This window comes from Labrus bergylta, chromosome 16 (genome assembly GCF_963930695.1).
Source record: "Labrus bergylta chromosome 16, fLabBer1.1, whole genome shotgun sequence".
Taxonomy (NCBI): domain Eukaryota; kingdom Metazoa; phylum Chordata; class Actinopteri; order Labriformes; family Labridae; genus Labrus; species Labrus bergylta.
The window spans coordinates 25,143,654-25,163,199 of NC_089210.1; the positions used below are offsets into that span (position 1 = coordinate 25,143,654).

The following is a 19,546-nucleotide window of genomic DNA, read 5'->3' on the forward strand; positions in this document are numbered from 1 at the left end:
GTTTTTGTGTGCGCAAAGAAGTCCAGATACATTTCTGTTCTTTTGTGTTAGTGTTTCACACACTGGCCGAATGTGCCTGTGGTGTGACTTGGCCTGCCTCAGTTTAGCCTCGGTGTCGCTTGCATGTGTGCTAGTTTGCTTTTCCTCAGCTCTGCTTGGGTTTCAGTGCAGTGTAAAGAAGCACAACCCCTTTAGCAGGCTGGTGGTTGTGCTCAGCCCTGGGTGAGGGGGAGGGTTAAGGGAGGATGGAGAGATGGCAGCAAAGAGAAAAGATGAGTGTTTATATTTAGCTCCATGCACAATCAGTTGGGAGGCCAGGCTGAAGATTCAAAGCCGTGCTTAGTATTTCCAGAATACACTGCTAGACACTAACCGCAGAGTAGTTGACTCGGAGCAAAGAAACCGTGTTCAGGCTAACAGCAGCTCTGGCATGAGAATTGCCTCTCAAAATGGAGAGTCTGCAGCACAGAGCAGGGAGTTCTGTGTTGCAGCGTGGCTGTTATGAATATTTGAAGCAGCCATATCGCTAGGCTCCTGGTTGTTGCTCGAGGGGGGGAACATGGGCGCGGGCACAGTGCGGTTGGCAGTGCAGAGAGGCTGAGGCGGAGGGGGGTGGCGGGCAGTAGCGGAGGCAGCGGCCCGTCCTGAGGCTGGCAGCAGGCGGCTCAGTGAATGAAAGCAGGGCAGGTCATGTGTGGGTGGGGAGGCGGGACTCTCCTGCTGCTGAGACAGATGCCACGGTTGTTAGGCTTAATTTCTTCTGCCAAGCACCACCCCACACTGGCCAAAAACAAACTCAAAATGCTCGTGGCCAGTGAGTGTGTGTGTATGTGTGTGGCTGTTGTGTCAATAGAGAGAAGGAGCACTGTTTGATTCAGTATCAGGCTCTTCCAGGAGCACACACAAGCAGAGAAGAAATCGTTTTCTGTTCTATCCTACCACCTCCCATCTCCTTCTCTGTTCTCTGAGCCTCTTTCTCACTCCTATCACCATTTCTCACCATCCATCTCCCTGACTCTTTCTAGCCTGTCTTTCGATTTCTCTCTCCATACTTCCCTCTGCAGCAAAGCTGGCTCCCTCTGCAGTGAAAAGGAAAACGGCGGAGAGGGTGGGGAGTGACAGAGAGAGAGAGAGAGAGAAAGAGAAGTGAGAGATGAAGAAAGAGCAGTGTGGTATTTGGCTCGGTGTTGCATTATTGGCCCTGGTTGATCTGATCCGAGCAGATTACAGGAATACAATACTAACAAATCACCGCTCTGCCTCCTGAGCCTCACACCCCGTCGATCGCACGCAAACATCACATTAAAAGCTACAACTGTCACACATGAACACACAAAATACCCCACAGCCTCCACTCAGCCCACACCTGTGGCCCGTCTAGCCATTCTGTAGTTGCTGCTCTTTATACCTAACACTACATACAACACTTGAGTGCACACGTCATTCACCACTCCACTGCCTTTCTTGACAAGAGGCATCATCCGTTCAGCAAGACATAATTAACTCTCAAGTAATAATTACCTAAATGACACATCAGCAGATAGACAGATTCTTAAAGCCAAATGCCATTAGATTTAAACACATAACTTCTTCACCTCCAAATGCTCTAATATGCTCTCTCTTTACTCGTCTCTTCCTTCTTTCAGCCCAGCTGGGTTGGAGGCTGTGGAGGTGGGGGCGGTGGCGGGGCAGAAGCTTGTGCCAAGGCCAGTGCGACATGTTTTAGCTCTTTACTTACACATTAATTCAAGTATTGATTGTGTTTGTGTTAAGCGCGAGGGAAAAGAGAGCAGGGAAGTCAGAAAAACAGCAAACAGAATTCATCAGAAACAACAGGCAGCGTTGCCATTCAGGAAACAGAAAAATACTGTTTGCACACACACGCATGCACGCACACACACACACACACACACACACAGAGGCAGGCACACAGTTCTGAACACCCGAGGATGAACACATCATACATACTCACACATCCATACATTTGAAGACAGCTTTAAAGTATCACAGCAGCCTTCAAACCCAGCTTCCACAACATCCCACTGACAAACACAAGTACGCAAACACACAAATCCACCACCACATTCATTTCATGTGCAGCACAGCAGGTCTTTGAATGCCAATCCATAAACATTGATTCACACTTCGACAGCACTTATTCATTTATCTGTTTACTCATTCACTCTCTTATACATGTCACGTCAAAGAAGTGCCAGCTGCTGTGGCTGATGTCTGGTAATTGATTGACTCGTAGAATTTTTATTTGATTTTTTTTGTACTCTTGGGACTCAAAAAAATGAAAGTAAAGTTTATTTTGTCTGTGATGGAAGACTGTACTGCTCCTTTTTTCTTTTCTGCTAATACAAAAAAAACTCAATTTTTGAATTGAGATACTGACAACTCCTGTATGGTTGTTACTGTCTTGCAGAATACTGAAAGAAACTGTAGCACACATTTGCTTTAAATACAAGAAACTGTTGCACATGTGAATCTTTTTAAATACTTCACTTGTCATTGTGCTGTACAGCAGTAATCTCTCTCTCACACACACAACAACACAACAATAGTGAAAGCACTTCCAAAGCGCCATGGTGTCTGGGTGATAGACAGGCTTTGGAGACAACAACAGTGAAAATTAAATTCCTTTTAAGGCTAATCCCATCTTGAAACTCTGCAGAGCCTCATTGTGACAGTCAAGGAAATCTGTCTCAATTGTTCCATTCGAGGGAGTTGATGGGGAAATGCGATACAGCATAAATAATGGAGCTTGATCACCAGGAGACAGGTTCTGAAGGAGACTACGACAGGGTCAGACAAGCATGCTGCAGCCAAAGGGTGGTGGGGAGGCCACAGGACAGAGCCATGTCAGACAAGAAGGTGAGAGAGAGACAAGCAGAAGGCGGGGGTGTTAAGAGTGGACGGCAAAAAAACAATGTGTGCATTTACGCCATGCTAATTCTCTTGACATTTCACAGGAGGTATTGTTTTGCTGCTGCCACGCTAACCGAGACGAGGCGACGCCAGTGACACACACATAAACAAACTTGTACTGTACACACTTCTTGCGGAGGAAAGTGAATCAGCCATTGGCATCCAAGGTGACAGAGAGGAAGAATGAATGATCTTGCTGCTCTCTAGTAACAGCTCCTTTCTAATCGAGCAATGCCAATGCTTGGTGTTCATCTCCCTATGAGTGAAAATGGACTCATCTATTAAATGTAACGAAACCGTTCCATGAAACAGCGTGTTGAAAATTTGGATTTAGCATTTAATAGAGATAAATATTAAATGAATATACAGACCCTTACTTTGGCAGCCTGATGATGACAAGAGGAAAAGAAAAGGAATGACCCCAGATATAAAACACATGAGCAATCCCATTTGATTACGCAGAACATGAAATTACTTGCGCCTGCATTTATGTGCCAACGAGACTGGAGGGATGCTCATTCCCTTGAGCTCATCTAAAACGATGCAGAAACGTCAGCAGGCTGACACATGTTGATCGACGTGCAAACACTGTCCGCCTACTTTTTCAGATTTGCATTCATTTCGCATCCAAGTCAAAAATTCATGTCCAGATTTACAGTCGCTTCACGTCCAAGCTGGCAGTCAAACTCAGCCACTTGTGCATGCAGCTTGTATTCACGGGTCAACGTGGTTAAAGCTGACACTTTACGTCAACACACCCATCACTAACCCCCATTACTCGCTCACTTAGTCTCTTTCATCATGCCTCACTCATTCATCGGCCCACACGCACACAAGTGAACCAGCACCCACGCGTTTTGCACACAAACACACACAGTCTTCAGCGACTTGTTTGTTCAGCAATTTGTTCGTTTGCTCAGGCATTCACTCCATCACAATGGTCTCACCCACTCATTCCACACTCGTTCATGGTCATAGCCACTTGTGCTCTCTTCTGGCCCCCGAGCTCTGCCACCACTCCTCAGTCCCATGAACACACTTTCACCCACTACTTCTCACCTATTGTTCCTAGTCACACACACATTCTCTCTCTCTTTCTCTTCCTCTCCCACTGTCCCGGTCACACACTGCCTCTCCACCCTGTCCCTCCCCTTCATTAACCCTCTGGATGACACCGTCCCTCACCTAGCCTCTCACATCATCCTCCATAACTCTCTCTCTCTCTGGCTTGGACTGCTGTCTCCCGCTCTGAATAGATTGCCTCCACACATTCCAATTAAAGATTTAAGAGCTCCTTTAAGTGCTAATCAGGTTGTCATCCATGCAGCCAAAATCAGAGGGTTGATAAATAAAGGCTCGTCTCTGTTGGCTGGCGGCTCACTGTGTTTAAATAGGTGACACCGGAGTGCATTCTGAGCACACCAGATCGATGCCAGAACCCCTGGGGTCCCCTGAAACGGTGAACAGAGACAAAGCTTAGCACTCACTAATAACGCAGGGATAGGAAGCTTGCTCCCTATTTTCAGAGGAACTCTCACCGGGCTTGTCCTCCACTCCCCCTCGATCTTTTTCTTCTCTCATCACGACAGGCCTTTTCAACTCACCAGTTGGCCGAAAAGCATAAACACAAAGTCCCAAAACCTTTATTTTCCTATATTACGCAGAGGGTTAAGTAGTCGCACGGGGGAAGTGCATTAAAATACCAGCAGACACAACAATTACCCCTATCTTCTGTTCCAAAACAGAACACTCTCTTCTGTCCAATCATCGCATCACATCGCACCACGGCCAATTTGCTGCTATGCCCAATCTCTCCTCCGCACTCAAACTGCTCGCCATCATTTCAAACAGCAAATCACCAGCCCTTGCTGTCACCCGGCATGCCATATCACCAAAACTCCCGCCTTCGTCCAAAATATTCAGCATGGAGCCCGGCTTGAAAGACATGTGCTATCATTGAACCCCTGCCTACACGGAACTACGACACCATTCCCCTCCTAAACTCTCCCCACCCTGCTTCCACTTACATTCCCTTCCATGAAAGGTCTTTCGCCCTGCGATCGCAATACACAGGTCCACCTCTCCCTAGGTGGTTTCTTTCCCGGCGCTTTGATTTTCTGTCCATCAAGAGGGCGTGGATTAGCCCTCTCTTGTTTATCTGCTCGTCAGTTTTATCTATCTATCGCTAAGCCATCCACTGGGCTGCAGCGGCCTCAGCACTGCATTAATCCCCTATCAGCCAGCCAGCCATCCATCACCCCGCTGTCTATCACGTCAGATCCATCATCCGCCCATCTGTCTTACACCACCCGTGCTCTGAGATGATCTCCTCGGAGAGCCCCACGAGCGAGTCACAGAGGGTGGAGGGGACAGCGGGGCAGGAGAAAATTAGAGGGAAATGCAGACACACCAAACAGGGGAGAGACAGAGAGAGAGAGAGAGAAGATTATACCCCGCACTTCCCTTCCCTCTGCCTCTCTAAGCTGGCATCCTTCTGAAAGCTTTCTCTTCATGTCACTACATGCTTATTAGCTGTTGTGTTTGTTTTCCTTGTTATTTGTTTGTTTTCCTCGCCTGCTAATTCTAGCCAGTGAGAGAAGTGCCAGTGGAGGGAAAGATAGCTAGTGGGGACGGGGGTCATAAATCCCATAAAACCCCCATGTAGTGAGCATCCCTGGCCCCTCCTACCTCACAGTGTCGAAGCAAGGAAGGGATATTGTCTAAAGCCCCGGGCATTAAAACAGCTCAATATCTGGGTTCATCAGGGGTCATTTGTATTTCCATCCATATCTGCTACCATCAGTAGGGGAGGGAGGGGGGCACATGAGCAGGAGACAAGGTGAGTGTAGGGCAAACATTAGTACAGTTGCAGAGGAAGAAGAGTCCGCACAGGTGCATGTAAGGGCAGGGTTCAGGGGCAGGAGAGTGTACACAGACACATACTAGAGGGACTGAGAGTATGAAGACATTTAGCTATTTTAAACTGCAAATAGTAAAAGAAAAAACATGTATGTACTGTATGCTGACTGAGGAACTGTAATAATAATTGTCAAATACAGTCTTCACACCAGAGGGTTCACATCAGGCAAAATAAGATTAATGTAAATACTTTCATACTGTACAGTACAAAGAGAAAAACACTGCATAATGAAAAAATAGAAAGATTAGAAGCCCAGCGTCTCTGCTGTGTTTTGTGGGGACCAAAAGTAGTAGATCAGTGTGAAACAGTTCATTTAAATACACACTATAACCTGTTTACTGTGAATCACCTCAAGGCAATTGTATTATCATGGTTTCCAGTAACTCGATTTGCTCAGGAGACAGTGTTTACATGATTTGTTTGATGCTAAGTAGCCGAGAAAAACATCTTTTAAGCACCACAAGGAAAACGGAGAGAGGCTGTGTGTCGATGTTTTGTTATGATGATGAATTTACAGAAGCCTGTAACACAGGCTTTGTCACTTGCAGAGACAGTCGTAACATGAAAGACACTTTCCTGTCGCCCTGAGAATTTGTTTTCTCTCTATTTCTTTGAATTCCATTGGTAGCCATGCAGCTTTTTCTGCAGAAACACAGCTTTGCACTCAATCAACCAAAACACCTACAGAAATCAGAATGGAGATATATGCCACTATATGCAGAAAAAGATTGATTTCAGGGTCAGACAAGTTACTTACTTACTCATTTCAATCCTGAGTTTATTTCATCAAGAAAATCAAATATAACAGATGCAATAATTTGAATATTACTTTGAGTTCTGTTAAATCTGGTTATTGTTAAGTTACCATGGAAACTCTGTCAGTGTTCATTAGTTCGAGTCAGTGCGTCATCCAGAATTCATAGAACCGTAGTTAGGCTACATGCGTAACGTTCGTTCTATTTCATTATTCCTGACCCCCAGAGCTTCTCCATAATTATGCACTGCCCCTGGCGGTCATCCAGAATTCATTAACTTTCGTTTTGTGGTATATCTTTCAGCACATAGGAATGTGTGTGACTAGCTGATACACGTTGTCACCCTCACTAGTCGGTACCCAAATTAGTTGGTTGAATGAATTATTGATACATGTGTTCGTTGGCCGGTGAAATGTTGTGCTCAAGCTGGTAACTAACCATCCGCTGCTAGCTAGGGCTGTAGCCTTAGATCACCTGTAACCTCAGCTGGGGGCTTCTCTCCTCACTCTACTACACGGATGTAAAAAAAGCAAAGTGATCAGATAGCATCTCGTACGAGCAGGTTTAGAGATAAAGCTGAATGTAGGCTGGGTCAGGTAAACTAGCATATCCAGTGAAGCAATGACCAAACACATTTAGCCCATGCATAAGGGTTTTTAACTTGCAAGGAGGACCAAAGGCTGGTAATGCTAGCACTGCTAACGTTAGCTTTACTTGACAAACTAATTTTACATTGTTTACCAGCAGCCGCTCAGTCTAAAAAGTTACATGGTTCATCATGACTATTACTGTACAAGAAAAGCTTCCCCCTAACTTTAGTAAATTGTGCTCAATTTTGACTTTTCAGAGTTTTCTGGTAACTTTAGACTAGTCAGCTAGTATGACTCTACATGTAACCAACTAGGATATTAGTTGTTAGTCCCTTAATTAAACAAATGTGTTTTCTTGTGTCTTCCTTGTGTTAGGCATTTAAGGTTTCCAAATTTGAAACATTACACTAGCTAGCAACAAAAAAACTTGCTCAAAACTTGCAATACAATCATTTTCTTTTAAAAAGTGGAAGAACCTTGCTGTCCTATGTGCTGAGGATTATTCTGGAGTGTCTTTAGTTGTTCATCTTACTAACTATTAACGGTGTAATATAATGCACAGCAGAAAGGCCAGTGGAATACACAGTGTTGCCCTTTGCATTTGTTTGAACTTGTATGGTAATTATGACCTGAGCTGCAGCCCATGCCAACTGATTAAATAAAGACATGGAGTAGGAGTTTTAATTTCTGCTGTATTTCATTACTTTACAAGTTTACCCTCCAGTAACAAGTTAACCCTGCTCTTGCTGGATTTTTCACCTAGAATCTACTTTCAAGCTTTCAGAAACCACAACAGCATATGCAATAGGGTACAGATTTAGGATGCTATACACTTTACTTACATGCTGAGATTGAATGGATCTCTTTAACAGTAGTTTTTAACTCATGTGCTTATACAGCTGTGTAGGATTAAAGCTAGGACCTCACAATGTCTTGTTAATGGAACTCGCTCTATGAAAGGCCACCATTTCACAGCTGAGCTTCTCTTTTGTGCAATATCAATGTGTGTGGTAAAAGAGGATGAAGGTTCTGCTTTTCTTCATAATTAGCCTAAATAAACATCTCCACACAAATGTTCTTCTTCAGCATGCAGCTGAATCAGATGAGACAGCTGTCAGAAAGCATCCATATCCATTGTGAGTTAACTCTAATTGGGGAACTACTCTCCTCCTCTGGCCCTATTTGACAGATACTGCTCAATCACCCCACCAAACCCTGAACACGGCTGCAGCCCGGCAATATATGGGCTGCAATAACAGAGCGCTGTTACATGATGACACCCCACAACTGCACACATTATAGAACACTGATTTGCATAAAATAGTGCACTCTTCTGTTTGTGTGAATTCATTTGTGCATTAATCTCAAAATGCATAAGCATGTGAGCGTTTTTTTATCACTCCATTTTTATACAGTAGCAGCAGGTACAGGAAAATAAAATTGTAGGTGTAACATATATCAATAAAAGAGAGAGACCTGCAGTCCATAAGAGACACAATTACCAGGTACACAAAATAAAGAGAAGGAGGAGAGAGGGAGAGACACACAAACAAAAACATTCGCACAGCAGCAACAACACACACCTACATTATTTCGTACACACTGAATTAATCAGCTCTAAGACAAATAGCTGAATAAATACTGTGGATAACCAGATCAATATTGTACACTCAATTCATCTGAGTTCACAGAGATGTCAAATTCTGCATAGTTCCACATTGCACTGATTAAACTGGCACCACATTAATTCAGTAAATCAATAAAACCAATCTTTCAAATAAATCAAGTCGCATGGACGGCTAAAGCCAATTGGAGGGCAAGAACACATTAAAACTCCCTTGCTCCGACTGCATATCTATGTCAAGCAGGCAGCACACTGATTTGCTGTGTGTATTCCACAATTTGTGGACTGAAAACGATTAATCCATGAAACAATAACCAGGGTGCCAAGAAGGCACATGGTAATTCTATAATGATCAAAGACTCAATTAAATCTGTTTCCATTCTGTTCCCGAAATGCCTCATGTCTGTGGCTGCACAGCAAATGTGTCTGAGTGTGTGTTTGTGTGCCACTGTTAGCCAGTTTATGCCCTGTGTGTGTGTGTGTGTGTGTGTGTGTGTGTGTGTGTGTGTGTGTGTGTGTGTGTGTGTGTGTGTGTGTGTGTGTCTGTCCATTTTGTCTTGGTGCTGCTGAGAGATGACCAGAGGTTAAGCTGTGGTCTGGTGAGTGTCTTCTGTGGTTGGATAACGTATGGCGTTATGTGGTTAGTGTTCACATTCTGATAGCACCACAGGAAGGGAACACAAGTGGTGTGATAGTGAGTAATAGTGATGGTTATTGGATAATAAGCACATTCATATCCTGACAGACTAGCTGTTTTATTACATATATGTACTTCATCCTCAAGCTTCCTCTGTGCTCATCACTGTGATTTTTTTTCATAAAAGATAACCTACTCCTTTCACCTGAGTCATGGAAAGTAAAGCACACAGTTGCTAAAGAAATGTTCATCAGCAGTGCTGTTTTTAGAAACAAACTATCTCATGTTTAACATTACCATGGGAAGATTTGCTGAACTTGCATGGTCATTTTTAGCCGCTTACTTCACACACACCTGGGAGCTTGTTGACGATCATTTGCTGCATTTATAGTCATGGGGGAGGGACATGTTAGCTCAAGTAAGCGTTTCATTGGATGTTAACACAAGAACTAATAACACCTGGACTGCAGGATAAGTCACTGCAATTTTTCCATTGCCGAGCCACAGATTACCTTATGTGTCAATATATGATGAAAAAACATCAATTCCTATCTTGTAGTACAAATAGAGAACCTGCTATTAAGTAGAGCCCGACCGATTGATTGGCCAGCAGATAATATCGTCCGGTATTAGCATATCAAGTGACTGCTGGTATCGGCTAATTTTATCGCAAAAAAGTGCTGTTATTAGTAGATTTATTCAGCAGTTTAAATAGCATTTCATTTGAGTTGCATTGTATTAAACTAGCAGTTCTCTGTCACCAGCAGAGTGTTATATGGATTACAACAAGCATTATCACTCTCCAGAGTGTCAAACGGTGATTAACATTCATGCGCAGTTACTTTCCAGTTGATTACACATCTTGTCCCCATTAAATATCCTTTCCACAAGTGTTTGATAACTGCATTTGAGGGATAAACACAATAAATGTGTATACCTATACATATCTATCCATACCCATCAAAAATCAAAGATAGATCTGAGAAAGATATCAGCAGGTATATTTTTTTCCCCCTAATATTGGTATCAGCCCCTAATATCCCATATCGGTCGGGCCCTACTATAAATTTTCGGCTGCTCTTTGTGTCTCCAGAAGTTGCTAGCACTGCCAGTTTTAATGGAAGGTTTATAAAACAGCCAGCCAGCTTGAACCACAGGTTTTTTGGCATCATATAGACATTCATGCAAAAAGGAAGGTCAAAGATGCCCGTTAAATTGCATGTCAGAATGTATTTGTTGTACAAAATTAACCTGAAGGTCAGTGATGAATAGAGAGCTTGATAGTGATATTATAAAGCATGTGGCGATAAATACAATAACTGACCCTTTGAATGTTTTAAAGGTTAAAAAATCTAAGATGATTTCAGTTATTTTAAACGACAATGAAAAGTTGATGGTGTCCATTAACGCAGCTTTGAGGGCATAGTTTCATGGTCTAGAGCGGCTACTAATGCAAGGACAGGGTTCTTTACCTCATTTTCATGTTTTGTTGTAGATATGAGGCATACAGAGCAGTTTAAAACAGGGTTAACCGTCGGTACTGAGGGAAGCTGAAGTGCTTGCAAGCTAAGTCTCGTAACCTAACAATAGTGTCGATGAGAAGCGCTCTGAAACCGATGCTGTAGGTGCTGCCAGCACAAATTAATGGAATACAGGCCCTTAATACAGGCTGGTTTAACCACAGGACAAAGGTTCTTCTGTGTTCATGTACAAATGAAATGTGCATAGCTAAATTAATCCTTATATCTTAACCTCCACTGCTGCCGTCTATCTCTATGCCTTTCACCTTTTCTTTTCTCTTGATTACAACAAAGAAAAGTAACAAATGGAGCATGAAGTTTGTTTGTATAAGAAACTTCCTAGAAAGACAACAATGAAACAAGCTATTCATTTGACATTTTCAGCCCACAGATCCGGCTTGATTTGCCAGATTAAATCATGGGGAGTTGAACCAGTGTTTGCCTGATCACACATTTTTTGAACATAAAAGCTAAAGTCTTGTTGTATTCAGTCTATTCGTGCGCACAGATTTATTCGGCACAATATGGCCTGAACACAGAGACTCGCATTATAATACTGGTGTTGCTGTGGGTTTATTAAATAACAGCTGCAAAGGTTAATGCACTATCACGTTCATTCACTTTGCTGCACGGTGTCAGAGAGGTGAAGCTATGATACCACAAGTGTGCTGAGTATTTTCCTGTGGTTTGTGTCCATATGTGCAGAGGAGCAGAGGGCAGGAGGATTGGAGAGGAGCGGCACGGGGCAGTCTCAGGTGAGACATGCATAGTCCCAACATAATTATAATCCTTAATTAATCCACTCCGGATGCTCCCAGTACCCCCCCCCCCCCCGCCCCTCTCTCTTTCTCTCTGTTCATTGCTCTAGGTGTTTATGGACTTTTTCCATCATGGTGCACCTCCCACCTCTCTGTCTCATCTGGCATCTGCCTACTGTATGTATAATGCTCTAGGTGTTGTTGCAGCTGTTTATGACTATACGTGCCCTTTCAAACCTCTGTCAAGGAGCTTCATCATCCCCCCCCCCCATCCCAAACCCCCCACCACCACTATCTTTTCTCTACCTGCTTTGCTCCAACTCCAATTTTGGCAGGCAGACAAACAAACAGCTTCTTTTGGTCCCATGTTGTTTCTTGGTTTTTCCTCTTCTCACTGTTCACAGCTCGGACACACACGCACACGCACACGCACACGCACACGCACAGGCGCAGGCGCAGGCACAGGCGCAGGCGCATGCGCACACGCACACGCACGCATATAAGCAGAGAAGCACACACACACAAACATGCTCACCACAGTCCAACACCATATGCTCCAGGGGGAGTACTGCTGACACAAATATGAACTCACCCGAGCCATCCTCTGCTGAGTGGCTCAGGTGAGTCTCAGATGAACATCACTGCTTGTAAGGGCCAGACAGCCTGACGCATTGACGAGCATATAGAGACGTATTAACAAGCACACACAGACTAGAGTTCCTGTTTATATACACGTCCCTCCTAATTCTGTCACCCAAGCTCACGCATTGATAGCACGGCCGATCTTGAGTGACTCCTGTGTTACTCACCAAGTGCGAGCGGCCTGGAACAATTTGACGGTGTAAACGAAGGTGCAATGAAGGATCTTTGGAGTCCTGCAGCGCCCACATGAAGCCTCTGTACATGGAACTAAGCTGAAGGTAATGAGGACAAAGATGTCAGTATTGACGCTAGTAGAATGAGACTGCCAGGTGTGAGGAGGAGCGGTGACTTCTCCTGCCATTACCACTCAGCCCTGCCGCTTCACTCTCTCTGGCCGAGCCAATTAGAGGACCTCATCCGCCACTCTGCCCCGCACCCTCCGTCAAGCTATCAGAAAAAACATAAGGATTGATTGGACAAGCTATTAGGTCAATTGATCCCTGTTTCCTTTCATCTGTGTGCACCTCCTTTTTCAGATGGACTGATTGGTCGTGGAAAGCTTCTGCAAGTACCTGAGGACAAGGGTTTAACTAAGATGGCCTGATGAATCCGACTCTGCCTGTCTCGATGTGTGCGAGGTCTTTTTTTTCTACCTTTCTGCTAATTTAGCACCCGATTTGTGTCAAAGGATATCATAATCCAATGGAAACAAAGATGTTCTTGTTTGAACATGTGTTTCTGTTTGCTTCCTGAATCTCTCCTGGAAAATATCAGCACGCATACATCTCTCTGATTGTATGTGTGCTTTGCTGTAGGTACACAGTGATCAGAATTGATTTCAGAGTGTTAAGAGTGTCATTGCCATTATGCACCCCTTGACAGAAGCTGCCATGACTGATTTCCTAAAATGTCAGACAACCAACAGGGTGAGATAATATTGATTTGTGATCATTATTCTCAAGTGCTTTCAAAGCTGTGTCCTGGCACACGGCCTTGAAAACCCATTAAACACACATTTAGAAATGAAAACTGACAAAAACAGAGTGAGCTGATAACTGGTATTTGAAGTTGCTATTAACAACATGAATAGGAAAATCAGGCAGGCTCAAAAGGGCAATCAAAGCCAACCATTACAAACACTGGTTGGAATTTGGTTCTCATAACTGCAGTGACGCACTTTTGAAACACCAATTCAAAGCCTCCTTCCCTCTGACAATTATCTCTGTAAATCCAAATTAATTGCTGGTGAGGCTGATTGGTCACATTGATTGAGCATCACGGAGTCTTTTCACTGCTGTACACCAAGTCGTCTCTCAGTCGATTGACATAACCCAAATACACCAGGCACTCAATCCAATGTGTTGCTACATGGGCCCATCCAGCTAATTTAACACCCACTCCATTTATGAAAAAGAGTCCTCATCGATTTCTTCTGTCCATGTGCTCTTGTTGCTCCTGTTCATTTTCGCCATCCCGGCGCCTACACAGGCTGAAGGCTGGCAGCAACAGAATTGAATTAGTATGTGGTGAGGTTTCTGTAAGATTGTCTTCTCAAAGCCCACACCTTCAGCTTCTCTCCAGATGTAGGAGACCACAGAGCCTGCAGTTACACACTGCTGCATTCACATGGGAAGTCCACAGCACAAAAGCCTCTGGATTCAAGATGGACACACGCTGCCCATTGCTTTCACACCTAAGCAACACAGCAAAGACAACTCCTGCTTGTTGTCCATCCCCCTCCTCTGTACCTTTTCTATTTTCTTTCCCTCTCATGTACTCTCCTTGTTTCTCTCTTTCCAATCCCTTATTTCATGTCCATGCTCCAAAAATGTAATCTGGCATTAAGTGGAAAACAGTCAACACATTATGAATAGCCTTAGAAAAATATAATAGAGTTTCCTGATTGCAATAATTAGTCCAACAACAGCAGTTTAAAACCATTTCCAGTGTATTTTTTCGGCAGCGGTAAAACGGAGAACCACAATAACTGTTATTATAATCGTAATGGCTTTCCTGTCAGGACAAGTCTTATCAGGCTGCTGACAAGCACAGAGCTGCTGCTATCAGGTGAACAGAGCTGCATATGAAGGGAAGCAGTGAGGAAAAGCTACCTGACACTACACGATAAACAGTTTCCAAGTCAATCCATCCAAAGACTTTCCTTCAGAGACGAAGCATTTTAAAAAAAGGCAAAAAAAAATATCCTTTGTCTATTCAGAAGCTGTGCATTCATTCACAGCAGCACCTAAAAAGACACCTATTGAGGCACCGACATCCTACCTCCACCTCCACCATAACAACATGGAATAGGTTGAGGAGAGCTGCCTGCTTACACACTATAATGGAACTATGACTAACCAGTTGTATCTTCCACCCGTTCCCATCGACTAATTTGTATTTATTTGATCATATAAATGTCAGAAAATATACAATGGTTTGGCAAATCTTGTTCCAAAATGTTTGCAGTGAAGGTCGGAACTGATGGCACAAAAAGAGACATCTTTTGAGTGTGATGTTAAAACTGATTTAGAAAAAAAAGGTCAAAAATTGATTTAAAGATGAATCTCAATCATGAGTTATATGATTGGATCATAATTGCAAATAATCTTCAGAATTACATAAATCAATACGAGCATGATTATTCAAGATTTCTGTAAATCTGACCATGAGAAGCCGAAGACCGGCAGACTCCTTTGTCAGGCGTGTTGTAGTTCCAATCGTATTTCGTATCTGGCAACCTTTCATCTTCAAAAGGCAATGATGAGATAACGTTTTTTTATCTTCAACGTGAGCACTGAAGTCGTCATCACTGTGGCACAAAAGATTCTCCAATCGTTCCTGCTGGAGGTGAGCTGTTTTAAAGCAGCAGCATGGGTACACGTCAGAGTGTGTTAGGCGTGTGTGTGTGTGTGTGTGTGTGTGTGTGTGTGTGTGTTTGTGTGTGTGTGTGTGTGTGTGTGTGTGTAAGGACTACATCAGCAAAAATCTGGATATTCTCAACAAATGGGGATAAAAGTCACTTGAAATTCCTATTAGTTTATTTAAGGAGCAGATTCTATGGATGCAGAATTCATGATCTCACATGATAAAAAACTAACTGCATCCTTTGACTGAAGAAAAGTTGGATGGTTACACTCGCTTTGTATTAATTCATTGTTGCATTTATTAAAGGTGTTAGAATAACACCGGAGCATGTTTTTCCTTAAATGGAAATGTTTCCACCGCTGTGCGTAAGAAGTTTATAAAAAAAAAAAACCTCTTTATCGGGGGCGCTGGTGGCGCAGTGGTTAGAGCGTGCATCCCATGTATGGAGGCTGTAGTCCTCCAAGTGGGCAGCCCAGGTTCGAATCCGACCTGTGGCTCCTTTCCCGCATGTCATTCCCTACACTCTCTCTCCCTGACTTTTGACTCCAACCACTGTCCTATCTCTCTAATAAAGGCACAAAATGCCCAAAAATAAATAATTAAAAAAACCTTAACCTATGAGGCTTTTAATTATTGAAATTTGTACAAACTTCTGTCCAGTTTTTGGGAAATTTTCTATATTGTTTTTTTTAAACACATTATTTATTTTTATTTTTTCTGATGACTCAAATAGCGATGAGTAAAAATAACATCCGCAGTTTAGAAAAGGGGACTAAAGAAAACTCACAATTGTAAAAAAAAAAATCAAATCATTCTTTAAGTGTTTCCTTTCTGCCATTGTATACTGTACTTTTTATTTTCTCTCTGACATTTCAATGAATGTGTTTGTTACACCAAAGCCCCATTGTCAACGGAAGAACAATGTGCTGCTGCTAAAAGTCACGCACATCTTCATGTCATACCACATGGACTCAGAAGAGATGTTGGTGCCCGTCACAGGGTACTGAAAAAACCTCCAGTGTCATCACACAAAATCCACATTTCTTACGTGTCCATCGCCTTAACAAGCAGCCATGTTGGGAAAAATGTAACAATGTAAAATGTTATCACGACAATAAAAGCATTCAGTATCTGTTGTTATCTAGTGAAGCCTATTCTCAGATTATTCTTTGATCTCACAGAGATGCAATGCTTCCAGCAGTCCTGGGGGTGTAAAACCTCATAGGTCATTTTCTGAAATTCATATCATTTCTGTATCTTCCTGCATTTTTACTATTAACATATTCATTAAGTCAAAGAGCTGCAGGGGGTACATACATATTGTACAACGTTGAGACAAGTAAGAATGGAAATAAACATAAAGTAGGCTATACTCTTTTGGGAGAACGCACTGTTTTCTTATTCATTATATTAGAGTATGTGTGTGTGTTGCATGTGTGTGTGTGTGTGTGTGTGTGCAAACAGAAAGTGTGTCTGTGCATATGTGATGGATGCAAACATGTATGCACAGTGATAAACCAGAATAGCTCAGTAATTCTGTGCAAAGAGCGACAGGCAGGATCCGTATGTGGCATCTCCCTTCAAACTCCCCTCAACAAAATAACAAGGAGCCTGAATCCTGACCACAGTATTCAGAGCCTCCTGAAACGCTTCACTCGCACTGAAATAAATCTAATTATGATTAGTGACTTATTAAAAGTCTGACGATCATTAATGCCATGCTAATGTATGACTATTATTCACCCACTGAAAGGCGAGAATAATTTTTCTGATGGTGATGTGACACACAGACAAGGGGGAAATAAATCCTTCTGTCTTCCCGGGGAGAGTGTTTGGCAGTAAACCAATTCCAAGTCTGGCTTCTTGAATGCCCAGATAACGCAATCAGACAGTTGCAATATTGCTGTTTTACCACCTGAAGAATTTGAATTTCATTCAGCCCCTTCAGAATAGTAGACATGCCAATTTTTTTTTTCCCCAAGAACTGGCAGGACAAACACAATGCACTCCGGTGAAATGAGGATGAGGCTTAACCGGCAGAAAATAACTGGTTTTTGGGGGTCTTTCTCATCCGCCTTCTCAGGTTCAATTTTATCAGAATAATAACACACGAAGGCAGAAGGTTTAATTTCTTCCATCACTAGTACAATGTAGGCTGTTGATGCCTTTTTATTAGAGGTTTCATTATTAAATTGGGAATTAGTTCAGCATAGTAACATCATGAGGGCGTCTCAGTTTTCATCTTATGATCCCCTCAACATTACGGGGTCACGTTTGACAAAAAGTGGATAAATGGGAGGATTTTTCCTGCTGTGGTTGTATTCTGTTCTGTTACACATTTATTATTGAATACATGAAGCAATGCTATATGTTGTCTGATTCAGATTTGTGATCAATTACATTGGAGTGACATTAATCCATGTTTATTTTGCTGGAGACACCCTGGAACATTTCTCAAGGACTTGTGGGGGCAGCTGGCCTACAGATAACGATTTGAGGAGGGACAGGATTAATGGTGGAGTCTGGGACGAGGGGGATTGGGTAAAGTAGTTCACAGTGAAGGCGAATACTTTAGTGTGATGCATTAATTCCTCCAATATTGAAAGAGGGGCTTTATTTCTTTCTCTCTTGGACTTACAACAGAGGAAGCGCCATGAGAAATGTTTAAATGTATCCAACATCCCTGGACATCTAGACTCCTTTGTCCCTTTTAACTGCTTAGGATGATTTTTAACCATTTGCTCCAGAAATAATTAGTTCATTACTTACGACAATGTTAACTATTTAACACCCTCACAATTTCTACATGGATTTTCTCAGTGCATCCCTTTTATGGGATAAGCAAACATTCAGTTTCCCTGCTCCAAGATCCTACCTTATAATAAAAATTGCGTAAATCTATTAGTGTGCAGGCCACGGTGCGATGCATGCAGGCCCACAAACGGGAGTCTTATTCTCAAATCCCAATAATTTAGAGCATCCAGTACGCATTTCAAACATAAAGCGACTGCGTAAACACCAACTCAGAGTCTGTCCAAGGCATCAAATATCAATAAATAAATCGGCTTAGCCTGAACACCTCACACAGCCTGATCCTGAGAGCCTGGGTGGTGCACTTCACATAACATTGTAGTCGCACTGGAATCACATGTATTAAGGACATATATAACACGAAGACTGCGAGTCGTTCCTACCTTGAATCCTCCAATCTCCTGTTCCTTTTCCCCCCTCAGTGTGTCTCAGTCATTCTCGCTTCCCTCCTCACTTGCCTCCTTCTCCCCTCCTCTGGTAAGCACTCGTTTTCTCCTCTCTGGACCCGTCTTCGTGCGGATGCATAAGAATTAAAAATTAATAGCGTGCTACCTTAAAGACAAACCGCCGTAAAACGAGAGAGGGGGAAAAAATCCACCCGACTGAAAATGTGATACAGGCAGTGGGATGAATATCCTCACGGGCAGAGCAGATCCTCGCGGAAATGCGCCCGTGTGGGCATCAAAATAAATAACAGTGACGAAATCATTGTCCTGCTCGAAAAGAAGAATAACATTCGAGTTAGTTCAGCGGTGAAGACGAAGACGTTCAACTGCGGTGGAATATTAATTATACTGAAGTTGCAGTCGCGTTCTCCGTCCGTCGCTGCTTAGATGGTGAGCATGAGAGCAAATGTGCCGCCGCCGCAAAACGTCTGCGTAAGACAAACCGACTCTTGGATGTCTCATGTGCAACTGTTCACAGGACGTTTTTCCTCTCGCTCTGTCGACTCTTCACCTTCGTGTAGACTGAAATAAATAAAAGCTCTACGCTCTGAAATCATCCGCTAGAATTAGAACAGTCTACAGAGGCCATCTGCGGTAATCTTGTGCGTCCTGACGCACCGAGCGGATCACCCGTTTCTAGTTTCCCTCTTCGTCGGCAGGCAGCGCACACTCTCATCAGGACCATTCACACGGTGTGTTCGACCACTGCAGCTCTGCATCAGGCTTATTACAACCCAGCGCATTCACCATTGCCTATCACGTACAGTTTGGTAGCCTAAAGACAGAGTCAAGACAGTTTTTATAACCAACCCTGACTGAAGGCAGGAAAAATGTGCCACCTCTGCCCGCCCACTAGTTAGATTGCTCCTTCTGAACAGGACTAGCACTTCAGGAGATTTTTTTCCCCCTTTAACTTTACTTACTAACGTGGCTTCTAAAAGTTAGGTTCAGGAACCATAACCATTTTCTTTAAAAATTAAAAATTACTTCAACATTTTAAAGGCCCTGGACTTATTTACACTCAAAACTGAAAACTTCTCCATTGTA

The 19,546-nt window shown here is 43.1% G+C and overlaps 1 protein-coding gene across 3 annotated transcripts in view; it reads right to left on the bottom strand.

Annotated features, from left to right (window-relative positions):
- The window catches only part of adgrl1a (adhesion G protein-coupled receptor L1a), a 99,474-nt gene extending 80,198 nt beyond the window's left edge, over positions 1-19,276 (bottom strand). For 2 of the 3 annotated variants that reach the window (XM_065965108.1, XM_020640950.3), the window contains exon 1: positions 18,437-19,267. The gene's annotated coding sequence lies outside the window, so the exon portion shown is untranslated. Of the gene's footprint in view, positions 1-18,436 lie in introns of all 3 variants that reach the window. The other variant, XM_065965110.1, reaches the window with a different exon arrangement.
- Positions 19,277-19,546: the final 270 nt, after the last annotated feature.